The following is a 16,015-nucleotide window of genomic DNA, read 5'->3' as shown; positions in this document are numbered from 1 at the left end:
GATTTCCTCATACAGTTTGTGTACTTCCTCCATGTTCTTGTGAAATCTTTCACTTGCTCCACTGTGATCCCCTTTAGTGTACTTACTCATTCTATCATTGTAATCAATAGATTCACCAATATGACAAGAACTAAATGCAGATTCAACTTTATTTATCGATGACCCACTGTTATCAAAGTTACTTAACTCAAATGTATGTAGCTTACCAATAGTAGCATCTAAATAAACTGGTATATTAGGTACAGACCTCAATTCATTGATTGCAGAGACTCGGATTGCATAAGCTGATAGAAGGGTTCTTAACAACTTACTTGTTATATCCTTTTCTTCAATAGTTCCACCTGCTCCTTTGATTTGATTGACAATCTCTTTTAGTCTTGTACTGTACTGGGTTATGTTCTCACCTTCATTCATCCTCATAGATTCAAGTTGTCCTCTTATACTATCCACTTTTTCTCTTTGAACATGTTCATCTCCTCCATACACAGATATAAGCTTGTCCCAAATTGCCTTTGCATCATTGCAGCCTTCTAGATCATTAAACTCTAAATCAGTCAATGCAGATGTTATTTCAATCATTGCTTGGATATGTTCTTGCTTTGCTTTTATCTCTTCCATGGTCAATGGATAGGTGCTTGGTGTGATGAAATCATTCTCCAAATAATATACAACATATTCTCCAACTCTTGATAGGTGCAGCTTCATCCTTTTCTGCCATGTAGAGAAACTTGACTTGTTCAGCTTCGGTGCATCCCTCTTATATATCTTTGGATCTTTTCCTCAAGTACCTTTAAACTTTTCCTTCTGGAGTCCAAAGCTCTGATACCAATTGATAGTTCTAATATTTAAAGATAAGTACAGATTCCAAGCTAATATGATGAGAGGGGGGGGTGAATCATACAAACTTAATCTTCCATAATGACATCAAATTCAACCTCGGTAACATATACTTTAGTAATATAACCAAAAATGCTAAACATGCAAACTCAAAAGCATATAAACATCATAACACTCATAACACTAGATTTAACGTGGAAACCCAAATAGGGAAAAACCACTGTGGGATTTCGGACCCACTAAGAAATATACTCTTCTAGCGTATGCTCGGTTAAAAGCAAATCCTATTAAAGATTACAAAACACATTGCTAGATGTGACTTGGTTAAGGGATTTCCCTTAGATTTGTTAGGATCTTCACCTTGTTAGAAGTGACCTTGTTAAAGGATTTCAAACACTCAATCAAAATGTCACCTTTCTAGAGGGTTTTACAAATAAGACTGTTAAGTCCACTCGGTTAAGAGATTTTCTGTCACTTCACTAAATAACAGTAATAAAAATCTATCTGCAACTTCACATCTAAAATGCTAAAGTAGATTCTTATTTGCTCAATACAATATAGACATAGAACTAATCTTGTCCATCTGCTGGGCTCTATACTTTGTTATTCAAAATAGATCTTCAAGCTTCTATGCTCAGTAATCACTATGTAGCATCCTTGTGCATACACTTGCCTGCATGCATTGTTTATCAACAGTTCCCTATTTATAAACAATTTGCCAACCGCTTAATCTCCTTGATCACATTTCCCATGATCAATCATAGCCATCAGATCTTCAAACTTTGTCAAGGTTCAATGTATCCTTTGATCTGAAAATGTTTTACCCTACCTCAGAACTTGCATACATTTCTTGGAACTTGTGCTAGGGTATTGCGGTTCAATCTAAGCTGTAGGTCTTCCTGCCGATTTTCCTTTGCCATAGATTCTTTAAAAAACTTCATTCATGACATACCAATCATTTAATCATAGCCAGCTCATCAGCTTCCTTCAATAAATAATGCATGTAATCATTTAATGTATTCTGTTATTACTCGGTTGCAACTCGGTAAATACTAAACTTCACTCGGTAGACATTTTGCCTTCATTAACCAATAGCGATAACCTTAGGGTTTACTGACTAGGTTCTTTGCTTGATAACATAGTATAGTATTAACCTTTCAATCAATAACATATGTAGGATAGTAAAACAATCTAATGATCATGATCTCATCATTGTCTAGCTCGGTAATAGTTGCCCATTGAATAACTTATTTCTCCCCTTATTCATCATATTCTTTCTGTGTCTTTTATCGACATCTTTATACTCATCAAATCATACTTCTCAAGATATGGCAACATCATACTAAATTTGAAAATCAATTTCTTGACATCAATGACAAAATATTATTATTAAGATAGTAAACATCCTTAATCAGTTATATCCATAATCATCAACAACCTTCTCAATATCCTTATTGAAATGCCAACAATCTCTCCTTGTCTGTTATAATGCCAAATGCCAACACTAGCCACTTAAGAAGGACCTTGGAGGAATCCAAGAGGAATCAGGCTCGAACCAGGACCCAGGCAGAATCAAAATCATGATCCAAGGGTTTTAGTGAAGAATCAAGATCCAGGGATTTTAGTGACGGATCCAATGTCACCTTTAATTGCCTGCAGAGGGTGACTCCACCTTGCATTGCCCGCAGAGTGTGGAAGGTGTAACATAGTGCATCACTGGGATTGAGACTCCCTCTCAGCCAGAGTTGTGTTCTCAACAACTCCAAGTCTCTCTCTGAAGTATTCAAAACTTCACATGAGCTAGAGGCTTGGTGAGAACATCTGCAATCTACTCATCAGTGTTGACATATTTCAACTGAATGGCACCTCTTTGTACCATATCACGAATATAATGATAATGAGTTTCCACATGTTTTGACCTATCATGAAACATGGGATTAGCAGACATCTTAATACAACTCTGATTGTCACAATCAATGATAGTGGGTTCCCAAGGTTGTCCGAACAACCTAGCAAGAAGCTTGTGAATCCACACTGCTTCTCTTGACAGCACACTTGATGCAATATACTCAGCTTTTGTAGTAATTAATGCAATTGAGGACTGTTTCCTACTGGTGTAGGAGACAACAACAGAACCCAAACTGGAACAAATTCCTAAAGTGCTCTTCCTACCCAATCAGAATCAGAGTAGCCTTCCAAGGTGATGACAATGTTGATTGGATACTTCAACTCGTAGCCAACTGTGCCTCACAAATATCTCAAAATATGCTTGGCTGCAACAAGATGGACATGCTTCGAGTTGTTCATAAACTGGCTTAGGGCACTCACTGCATAACAAATTTCCTGTCTAGTGTTAACTAGATACATCAAGGATCGAATCAGCTGTATGTACTCTGATGGATCTGCACAATTAGAGTTAGTTGTAGAAACACTACAATCCATTGTTCAAGATATCAATTCATTTGATCCTCAGCATACTTCTAGCTCTAGAGAGTAATGGTAATGCATTAGGCCTAGTTTTATTCCAAAATCTGAAACTAACTCTTTCTAGTTAGAAATCATAAATCAGAGTTAGAATTTCAACATTAAATCGATAGGATCAACATCATGCTTACAAGATCCTAAGCTTATAAGAATCCTTAATATAAAGTTGTGACAACTAGATCTTATGAATATTACATAATACAGGAGTCCACTAAGGAAGCAACCATCATAATTTTTCATAAGTCAGAATGAGAAATGCTAATTTTTCTTTCCCCTTACTTTCACTTTCTACAAAAAGGACCCATAGCACAATCATTATGAACATGGCATACCTTCAACCATCTTCCCAAGTGAAGGAATGAGTTGAAAGCTTGTATAGGCTCTCATGTCTATTCCCAAGATCCCTCTAAAGCTTGAAGCATAATAGTTCAAGACTATCTTGAAGAGAAACATCAATCAAACTTGATTCAACATCCCAATAGAATGAATTAATAATAACACGAAATTTCATGAACATGATTTAAATATAAGAGAACTTATCTCTTTACTAGCGATACTCCCACACAATCCACCAACATTCTTAAGTTGTTTCATTTTCAAGCCCATGGATCTCCAGTGGTTGCGTGGCCTTCAGCCCTTGCCATCCCATATCATCTACCTTCATCTCAATGATGACATTTTGGAGTTACACGCAAGGGTCACTTGGAACTTCACCCTTCAACCTTGTGAATTGCCTTAATTCAAATTTGGTGGTTCTTTAGTCATCAACTGCTCTTCCTAAATGATGCTGCTGTGATATAATATGATCAATTTGAATACCTTCAATCATAGTATAAAAATACACAACATTCTGTAAATTGTTGAACAAATAATAGTAAGATAACCATGCCTGTGCAAAGAATTGAAAAAATGTCATATGTTGATCACATCTGATCATATTTTTTGTATGCAAAAATAATGACTGATCAAAAGAACTAAAACAAGAGTATGTCTTCAGAAAGACAATGTACATAAGCCAAGTTGTCTTTCCAGCCAATGCATAAAACTAATCAAAAGGAATACAAGATAATTATGTAAGCACCAACAACTCAATTGAAGATACACATTGTATAGTTGAGCACAAACATATGATTGATAAATACCAAAAAGAACTGAGGCCACAAAATTTCCATGGTGGGAGCACCCACATCATTCTAATTGAATAATGTCTATTCAATAGGTTAGATACTTTTATTCTGCATTGTTCTTAGGTTTCATCATCAAGAAATTGAACAAAGTCTCAAGTATATTCCACTTTAATGAAAATAAAGCAGAAACTAATCAAGCATTACTATTTAATAAATGTTTACTTCAAAATGTAATAGGGAGTGTTCCCCATATAAACTAAATATGAAGCATATGTGCCATGATGAACGAAGAAGAATGGACCACTATATATTATATGTTTCCAACTTTATTTAGATCACCGCATCAAAGTATCATCAATATTCAGATCATCATTGATATTTGGATCATTGCATATTCCTCATATCAAATTATGGATTTAAGAATAATGTTGAGGTATGCATACTTATAATAGAGAATAATTGAATACCAACTTTCATAACTCGAACTAGGGTTGGAACAAATTCTTAACACAAAGACAAAGCTCGAACTAGGGTGACAGACACAAATCCTAGGATGACAATTATACAAACCCTTAATAAAATACAAGGAATACTAGGGTTTGAAGCTAGAAGAAAGCAAATGCACAAAAGCAACATATCTTTGATGAGATAGTTAACAAATAAGAAAACCCTGTGTTCTAGTTAAGACCTCAGACTAGGATTACAACTAAAAGAACTAATACCAATAACAATAGATACAAATCCCCAAACTAAGCGAACCCTTATTAACATAAGTAAACAAGAGAGAGTAGAGGAATAAGGACACATGCATTCTAACATTTTATTTAAAGCCTTCATACTCTTGGTACGGCCCCATCGATGCCCTCAATCTTCAAGTTGTTATGTTGTTGTAGAACTATCTAATACAATTGATTCCCAATCATTCACGCTAAACTTATTCAACCCTAGTCTGCAAAAATAATATAGGATCTACCTTCAAGATGTTAGGATTTATATAAGGAACCCGATCTGATACCATCTAATAATTTAACATTTTGCTTCTATCTTGATGTAGGAGCACTGGTCTAATTCTTATTGGTTGTTTTTAGTGGAATTGCTTGAGAGTGTGACATTTCTTCATGTTTGAGTGTTTAGCATTGTGGTTTTGGGTTTATCCCCTTGTGTTCATGGTCTTTACCATCTTTGAGTTTCATAGAATTTGTCTTTGTTTCTGGTATGATGTGGATTATGGTATTCTCCCGATTGATGTGTCCTTACTAGTTAGCCTGGCTGTATGATGAGTGAAGATGATTTCAAGTTGCAGTTGATCTTCATGACTTACGGATCATTTGAGATGTTGCTTTGGACCTTGGCCGGTATTCCCAAAAGCCTGTGCATCATTTTGTGTTTTGGAGATTGTTCTTAAGTGATTTGAGCCGACATGTTACCGTTGCATGTTTCATAAACCGGTTGGTCTTTGGGCTAACTTGATTGAGTTGTAATTATTTGTTGATGGTATATATATGGAAGCTTGTGAATCATTTGAAGACAAGAGAGAAGTTAGAAGATTGAAGAAAAATCATTGATATTGAGCAAAGATGTAGAATCGATGAGATTCTGATCCTGTAGGACTGAAGATGGAAGGTTGAGGTCCAGATTAGGATAGAACTGACAGACTGTTACTGGAAGCCGATTTGATATGAGGATGATCTGTGGATCTTGTAATTACATTGTAAGGATTGTTTGTATCCTGGACTGCAATCCAGCATGTGACATTTATAATTTTCTAGATTGTAATAAGATTCATTCACATTGTTTACCGGTTGTTCTTTTTATTGTTTCTCACATCTTGTTACTGGTTACCTTTAATAGAAATCCGGGTATTGTATAGAACTTTAAAAGAGAGAATAATCTAATCAAACACTATATTTCATTTGATGTTATCAATAATTTTAACTATTTTTCTTCATAATGTGTACCTTGTATAGTTTTCTTCTCAATCTTCAAAACACCCTTACAAGACAACAACTTAATAGACACCAACCATACTTTGAGGAAGACAAACATGACAAAGGCTGCCCTTACCTTGTATTGAAGCCAATCTCTCTAGTCAGTCTCTTGATATCATTGTTAGAGACTTATCCTCCAATTTATAGAAAGATCCAACAATTCAAATGAAAGTTATGATAATTCTTCCAATACTGCTATAGGATACAAGAAAGACAATATTAAGATAAACTATACAAGATACACATTATGCAGAAAACTAGTTAAAATTCTTGATAACATCAAATGAAATATAGTGTTTGATTAGATTCTTCTCTCTTTTAAAGTTCTATACAATACTCGGATTTATATTAACCCATAACAAAATATGCAACTAACAAATAAAATGAGATAAATTATTCATATTTCAAGCCTCCAATTCAAAATGATTCTGCATGATAGAACCAATATCCATTAGGAATCGTTTCTCCTTGTGTTTTATGATGATGAATTCAATGTGTAGGGGAAAATTTATGGGTTGGATCACTCAGTAGCATATCATTTTGATTTAAGGCTAGTTGATAAGAGGATGATAGATGACATATTGGTGCTTGGAATTGGGTAGGATGAATGTTAGTAGGCACATGGGCATCTTTTAACACTTTAGTAAGGATCCCTTGATGGATAGATTATAATTTTCAAATATCAAAAATAGATCAATCAATCCTTCTAGGAGAAGAACATCTACAATAGGGATTGTGAGGCATGTTGTGACTCTTGGTCGGTATAATTTGAATCCATTGGCCATGGTTGCAACATTATGTGGTCCTGGCAAAGAGATATTATCATTGAAGTTTCATTCACTAGAATATTTCCTTACTCCAAATGACAAGTATCAAGTTGTCGAACATGCAATGGTTACAGTAACCAACCAAGTTGGTGTTGACATAAACCTAGCAGCATCACATGAATGGATGTTTTCTCCTCTACAATTTGTAGCTGGCCTTGGACCTAGAAAAACTGCTTCCATACAAATGGCTATTTTGAGGGTCGGAAGGGTTTACAGTCGCCGAGAATTGTTGACCCCTCTAGAATCTATGAAGCGACATGTCTTTATAACTAGCAGCCGCAGAATGGAGAGGTTAAGGAGGTTGAGGATCCATATTTTGCCAAAGTGGATACCATTAAACAAAGTGAATAAGAGAATGCAAGGAAATCAAAGGAACTTGCAAAAAAATCTTGATGACAAGAACAAAAGGACCAACCTCTTATACAGTTGTTGTCGAGCATCTATCTGCAGCAATTGGGCTCACTTCCTCCCAAGTATGAAGTTGTCGAACAGGTGCTTGGAATTGGGTAGGATGAATGTTAGTAGGCACATGGGCATCTTTAAATGCTTTAGTAAGGATCTCTTTATGGATAGATGATAATTTTAAAATATCAAAAATAGATCAACCAATCCTTCTGGGAGAAGAACATCTACATCAAGGATTGTGAGGTGTGTTGTGGCTCTTGGTCGGTATCTTCTGAATCCATTGGCCATGGTTGCAACATTATGTGGTCCTGGCAAAGAGATATTATCATCGAAGCTTCATTCACTAGAACATTTCCTTAGTCCAAATGACAAGTATGAAGTTGTCGAATAGGTAATGGTTATGGTAACCAAACAAGTTGGTGTTGACATAAACCTAGTAGCATCACACGAATGGATATTTTCTCCTTTGCAATTTGTAGCTGGCCTTGGACTTGGAATAGCTACTTCCATACAAAGGGCTATTTTGAGGGTTGGAAGGGTTTACAGTCACAGAGAATTGTTGACCCCTCTAGAAGCTATGAAACGACTTATCTTTATAATTGACAATCATAGAATGGAGAGGTTAAGGAGGTTGAGGATCCATATTTTGCCAAAGTGGATACCATATAACAAAGTGAACAAGAGAATGCAAGGAAAGCAAAGGAACTTGCAAAAAAATATTGATGACAAGAACGAAAGGACCAATCTCTTGTATAGTTGTTGTTGAGCATCTATCTGTAGCAACTATGCCCGCTTCCTCCCAATTTTTGCACCCTGAGCCCGTGTATAATGATGGCCTGTAATTACTTCTTTTTTTTTTAAATACCACGTGTTCGTCAGAATTTCGACGTGAAATACGAAATCTGCACTATCGGAAAAAGTCAACCTGATAGTAACACACAAGTAGAACCATGTGATCAGGATAGAATACACCGATGAAGTCTATTGACAGAATGCACATTAGCAGAAATGGAGAAATCTTGTATTGTCGATAGCCGATGATGCTAACGGTAAGACTTATCCCGATGGACATTGGCAAAAATAAAATGCATCTACAAAGGTTAGACAATAAAGGGTCAAAGCTTATGCAGAGGAGACATAACGTATCGGGAGGAGCTACACCAAGGGAAAAGACATTAGGGAAATTATGCCCATCGCTTGAACACATTTTAAGCTATCTTGATGCCCGATGAGACTAGCAGGATAACTAGCACCGATTAGCAGGAAGAGAGGTCATCGACTTATGTTATCCTGATGAGTTAGAAGAAATCAATAGGCTGTGAAAATCATCAGACCAACATATGTCGATCAATAGGTAAAATCCGTGAAATTTTAACACATCAGAATTCCGATGAACACGAGGTAATTTTTGAAAAAAAAATCAAATTAATCTAACAAAGCAAAAGAAATAACGTAGCTCATCAGAAATTCTTATCGAAAAACCACTCCAAATGTACTAGTGTTCAACGAGGACTTCTGACGAACACCATTATCATCCAAATTTTGATGAACGTGGGCAAGGTTTAAAAAAAAAAGGAAATTTGACACAAATTGCATTGTAAAATACGACAAAGCAAAAGAAATCCCATAGCTCGTCGGAAATGCTCATTGGAAAACCGCTCCGAATGTGCTAGTGGCTATTGATAAGAGAAACTATCCTTTCAGATTTAAAAAAATGTGGTTGTCCCACCCCTTGCTGGAAGATGGTATCATGCAATGATGGAATATACCTGTAGTTGGGTCTGCTATGTTTAGAGTTGCTAAAAAACTCATCTTTGTGAAAGATAATGTTAGAAGATGGAATAGAGAAGTGTTTGGAAATCTTTTTACTTCTAAATCTGCTATTCAGTGTGAGTTGAAATATATTCAAGATAAAATTCAAGTTGAGGGTTATTCTTCAAGATATTTCAAAAAGGAAAATGATAATTTGAGAATGTATCATGATGCCATAGCTAAGGAAGAGGTCTTTTGGAGACAAAGTTCTAGGGCCTAATGGTTGTCTACTAGGGATAAGAACACATGATTTTTTCATTTAACCACACTCAAACATAAAGTTGCCAATAGGATTTCTAAGTTGGTGGTGGATGATGGTGTGCTGGTGAAAGAGGAGGGAATATGTGGGGAGGCTTCTCATTTTTTTTCTTCCCTTTCATCAGCTGAGGCTAATCTAGATGTTGATGCTCAAAATTCTCTTTTGGGAGCCATCCCCTCTATCCTGAAAGAAGAGCATAATAAGCTCCTAATTGATATTCCTTCTAAAGATGAAATTAAAGTTGCTGTCTTTTCTTTTGATGGTAACAAAGCCCCGGGTCCAGATGGTTTTCTGTTGTTTTTCTTTCAATCCTTTTGGAATATTGTGGAGAAGGATGTTTTGGATGGGGTGAAAGAATTTTTTGGAGCTGGATCGTTGCTCAAAGAACTCAATTCTACCTTTATTGTGTTGATTCCTAAATGTGTTGGGTCTGATTCTATGAATAACTTCCACCCAATAAGACAAATAATTCATTCTATAAGATTATTTCTAAGGTTCTCATGCTGACACTTTTGTCCATCTTGTCGGATATCATTTCTTCTCAACAGAATGAACTTGTCCCTTGTAGATAGATTATGGATTGTATCATTACTATCCATGAGAACATCCATTCCTTGGAGGTGTCTCGTAAAGAGGGCTTCCTTATGAAGTTGGATCTTTCTAAAGCTTATGATAGAGTTGATTGGGCTTTTCTTTCCAGAAACCTTCATGCATTTGGATTTTGTGATAGAGTTATTAAGCTCATTTGGCAGCTGGTCTCCACGCCTTCCTTTGTGGTTCTTGTTAATGGATCCCCTTCTCACTTTTTACAATCTTCTATAGGTTTGAGATAGGGGGATCTGATTTCGCCCATCATCTTTACTATTATGGTAGAGGCTCTTGGTAGGTATTTGTTGAAACTGGTTATGGATGGCTCTTTCCAAGGTTTGAGACCATCTTCATCCAATCTTGTGTGCTCCAACCAGCAGTTCGTTGACGATACTATTTTATTGGGAAGTTCTTCTATCAAGGAAGCTAGAACTTTGAAGAATGCTATTGATCTTTATAGAAAAGCGTTTGGTCAGTTGATAAATTGGAGTATACCTGTGGTTGGGTCTGCTATGTTTAGAGTTGCTAAAAAACTCATCTTTGTGAAAGATAATGTTAGAAGATGGAATAGAGAAGTGTTTGGCAATCTTTTTACTTCTAAATCTCCTATTCAGTGTGAGTTGAAATATATTGAAGATAAAATTCAAGTTGAGGGTTATTCTTCAAGATATTTCAAAAAGGAAAATGATAATCTGAGAATGTATCATGATGTCATAGCTAAGGAAGAGGTCTTTTGGAGACAAAGTTCTAGGGCCTTATGGTTGTCTACTGGGGATAAGAACACATGATTTTTTCATTTAACCACACTCAAACATAAAGTTGCCAATAGGATTTCTAAGTTGGTGGTGGATGATGGTGTGCTGGTGAAAGAGGAGGGAATATGTGGGGAGGCTTCCCATTTTTTTTCTTCCATTTCGTCAGCTGAGGCTAATCTAGATGTTGATGCTCAAAATTCTCTTTTGGGAGCCATCCCCTCTATCCTGAAAGAAGAGCATAATAAGCTCCTAATTGATATTCCTTCTAAAGATGAAATTAAAGTTGTTTTCTTTTCTTTTGATGGTAACAAAGGCCCGGGTCCAGATGGTTTTCTGTTGTTTTTCTTTCAATCCTTTTGGAATATTGTGGAGAAGGATGTTTCGGATGGGGTGAAAGAATTTTTTGGAGCTGGATCGTTGCTCAAAGAACTCAATTCTACCTTTATTGTGTTGATTCCTAAATGTGTTGGGTCTAATTCTATGAATAACTTCCACCCAATAAGACAAATAATTCATTCTATAAGATTATTTCTAAGGTTCTCATGCTGACGCTTTTGTCCATCTTGTCGGATATCATTTCTTCTCAACAGAATGGACTTGTCCCTTGTAGATAGATTATGGATTGTATCATTACTGTCCATGAGAACATCCATTCCTTGGAGGTGTCTCGTAAAGAGGGCTGCCTTATGAAGTTGGATCTTTCTAAAGCTTATGATAGAGTTGATTGGGCTTTTCTTTCTAGAAACCTTCATGCATTTGGATTTTGTGATAGAGTTATTAAGCTCATTTGGCAGCTGGTCTCCACGCCTTCCTTTGTGGTTCTTGTTAATGGATCCCCTTCTCACTTTTTACAATCTTCTATAGGTTTGAGATAGGGGGATCTGATTTCGCCCATCATCTTTACTATTATGGTAGAGGCTCTTGGTAGGTATTTGTTGAAACTGGTTATGGATGGCTCTTTCCAGGGTTTGAGACCATCTGCATCCAATCTTGTGTGCTCCAACCAGTAGTTCGTTGACGATACTATTTTATTGGGAAGTTCTTCTATCAAGGAAGCTAGAACTTTGAAGAATGCTATTGATCTTTATAGAAAAGCGTTTGGTCAGTTGATAAATTGGAGTAAAATCTCTCTTTTCTTTTTCAATACTCCAAATATCAAACAAAGAAGGATTGCATATATTATTAGTTGTGTTATTAGTTCTTTTCCTTCCACTTATTTGGGCCTCCCCCTTTGCTTGAAATCACCAGATTCTTTTTGGTTCTCTTTGATTGATAGATTCAATAAATAATTGGCTGGGTGGAAAAGTGCTTTATTAAGTTAAGTTGGGAAAGTTCAACTTTTGAAGTCAACTCTTCAAAATCTCCCTGTTTATGCTCTTAGTCTCTTCAAAATCCCTTCCAAATTTGTTCAAGTTATTGAAAGAATTCATAATTGGTTCCTCTGATCTAGGGTGGAGGAGAAAATGTGTATGCCTTTGCTTGCTTGGGAGAGTGTTTGTATACCTAAATTTGGAGGAGGCCTGGGTGTTTGAAGTATTTGATCCTTTAATCAAGCTCTTTTGGCTAAACAAATTTGGAGAATTTTTTAAAACAACTGTGAATGGAACTTGATCTGGCGTAGTAAGTATTTGTTTTGCTCCCCCTCTTTGCAAGAATTTTTTAATGTGGATGGTATCCCTTCTGGTTCTTTTCTTTGGAATAATGTGCTTAAGGCTAGGGAGGTTGCTTCGAAGGGAAGTTTTTGGAATCTGGAAGATGGCAAGACTATCATATTATGGGAAGATTCCTAGCTCCCTTTTGGTCCTCTCTATGATCTAGATTTTGCTCCTTTTATGAATGATTGCAAATATTCTTTTGGTGTTTTTGTTGCTGATTACTGGAGAGATTTTGGTTGGGTTAATCTTTTAGAGGCTTTTCCTCCCTTCCTTCCTATCCAGCAATCTCTTCTCTCTTGTTTCCCTTGTCTGAACTCTAAGGACTCTCTGATTTGGAAGGGGACTTCTTCTGGCCGATTCTTGGTGGCTTATGTTGTTTCTTTGTTGTCTCCTTCTCCTTCTCCCCCCTGTTAGGCGAAAGCTTGGGTGAAGAACCTTATTCCTAAAAACATTTTTGCCTGGCTTATGCTTCAAAATAAAATTCTTACTACTGATAATTTATGTAAAAGGTGTTTTTTTCTCCCCAATAGATGTTTTGTTTTCTTGTAGGAGGAGGAATCGGTTTCTCATTTGGTTCTTCACTGCTCTTTTTCTTTTGAAATTTGGAGTTGTGTGTTCCAAAAGTGGGGCCTCAGTTGGGTCTTCCCTCAACATATTTTGGATTTCTCTCAATAGTGGAGATGCCCCTCTTCTAATTCTTCCATCAAGTTGTTGTGGTCCTTTATTTTCCCTCATGTTTCTTGGTGGATTTGGAAGGAGATAAATAATCATGTTTTTAGAGAATCCTCTCCCCCCCTAATGTGGTTGCTAAAAATATTTGCAAGGCTCTCTTTTTTACTGAATGAATATATCCTTCTAGATCAAAGTTCTTTCTTGGAGCACCCAACTTCATATTATAATGGAACGATTTATTTCATGTGAGTTCACCAACACACAGGGTCCTAGGTAAAAAAGATTATTTGTCATGGGAAGCTAGATGCACATGATTTAATTCTCCCATCTGCCTTATGATCTCCAAATGTGCTATCCCGTCAGGAACCATTTTTGGCAATAATAATGGGGCCTCTTCAAAGCCATAAATCCTAATCATGGTTACATCAGAGAAACAATACCAATCTCACTAGTTGTGTTTGATAGTATCAGGCCTTAAAAATCTCTTCACATATTCTAAGAGTGCAAAGTTACAAGGGTGACCAAAAAATCTGTACAAATTTTTAAGAATTCCTCAAAATGAATATAACTAGACCTAACAAATCCGCAGTCCCAAATTGAGGTCCATAGTTGAATTAGCAGAGGTTGGTTATCACCACCATATTTTCTTACCCTAATTTCCTCAGGCTAGAGCCCCCATCCTTGTCCATAAAATAACACCATATGCATGAGTAAAGAATAATGTGCAAAGTGAATTTTGGAAGTCCCTCTGGATAACAGCAAGTCCTACCCCAAGTTACTCAACTACAAATCAACTACAAACATAGCAAAATCAAATTCTCTGGCCTTTAGGGATTGAATGTCTTCTACAATGATCATGGATTATATTCTAATAAAATTTGGAATGTTCAACCCTAGAAACTGACCAACTCAGTAGTATGTATACTTAAAATAGTCTTTAAACAAATTTACATGAAATGTCAGGCCCTCCCCTATCTCTAATGGTGCCTCAATATTAAGTGAGTAAAAGGGCAATATCCATCCAGTGTAAGTCATATCTAATCTATGATACTCTTCAAGCAAATCCTAAGGATAATGGGATGATCATAAACGCCGAGAAAATAAAAAACTTCCAAAATTGCCTCCCGTGATATGAAGAAACAAGGATTTCCATCTTGGTCACATATTGCCCTCTTTTTTGGATCAAATTTTTGTGCCAGTGGCTTTAGAAGATCCACATTGACATAGACATTGGGAACAATAAGTTTTCCCAAGTTCAACTTCCATGGATTGTAGATTGGCTTAGGCTTCTCACACATGTGGTAATGAAACAGGAATAGCTCATAGCCTCTAATAATTGTGTACACATTTCCCACATTAGCATAGTTATCTTCTAATTTCCACTCTGTAGACCTCTTAGGTTTGGGGGTGGAACCCAACAATTGATCTAGTAGATTTTGATTCAATTTCCTTTCTTTTGCCAAATTTTTTAGACTTGTTTCCTCCATTTTTTGTTTCTTCCCCTTACCCTTGCTTGTCTCCCCTCTTTGCCTTTTTGCAAAACCACTAGGAGTTTCCATTTTAGAAGCAATTGAATGTATTACTTGAAACAATCACATACAAATCAATCAGAGAACTTACTTGCTTTCTTCTTATGTCTTTTTAGCCTGCTTCAACGTCTTCTTAATGCATCTGCAATTCTAGTGTGAAAATCTCCTGGATGTATTCCTCAGAGAATTTTGTTCGTGCAAAAATAAATGTTTCAATCTATAAATCAATGAGCCATCTTTTTAAAATTTAAATTATCTGACGACGTATATCATCGGCTTAACTATCCCTGTCACTGCCTCTAAGTTTGACACCTTTCTAACAAATTAATCGTTGTGGATAAATATGGAGATAGCAGTAACTGTTTCCTTTTTGCATCATTTTAGCCTATGTTATATCGATAAGTAGTTGTTATGATGTCCATCGACATTACTTCTACTATCGGCATATCCAAAGATTGTTTTCCTGACTTCATAAGTCATTCTGATAAGGGTCTCCTTATTTGTTCTCCTTTTATTGCTATTGGTTTCTTAGTTTATAATTGTTAAATCAAGATAGTTCTCCCGATAGTACTCTATTCGTAAACCATCAGGATAATTTCATCGATTAGAACACTGTTGATATGTTATCCCGACTTTCTAAGTTATCTTGAACTCCTCCTAGATAATGCTTATTGGCATTACTTTCATCATTGGCAAAGCAAAAAGGTGTTATCTCGTCTTCACAAGTTATATCGATAGAGGTTTTGTCCTTGAATTTTCTATAAGTTTACACTATCTGGATAGCCTTTTGCACCTACCCCGATCTCATATGTTATTCTAATAGGGCCTACATCATTACAACCTACCCCTAGATGTGTGTCGGGATAACTATACTCTATCAGGATTACAAAATATTACTATTCCACCTGTAATGACTATTTTGATAGGCATCTTATCATTTGCGTTTGGTATAACTGTCGATAGCCATGTTCAATGCTGACATTAGATCGAGTTAGCTATCCTAATATATACATAGAATGTTACTTAATGAGGGTTATTTTGCTGATCTTTCTTAGGTCTACTAGGGATTATTCTTAT

Source organism: Cryptomeria japonica, chromosome 6 (assembly GCF_030272615.1).
Source record: "Cryptomeria japonica chromosome 6, Sugi_1.0, whole genome shotgun sequence".
In the NCBI taxonomy this organism is placed as follows: domain Eukaryota; kingdom Viridiplantae; phylum Streptophyta; class Pinopsida; order Cupressales; family Cupressaceae; genus Cryptomeria; species Cryptomeria japonica.
The sequence above is the reverse complement of the archived record's forward strand: the minus strand, read 5'-3'. Positions refer to the sequence as shown.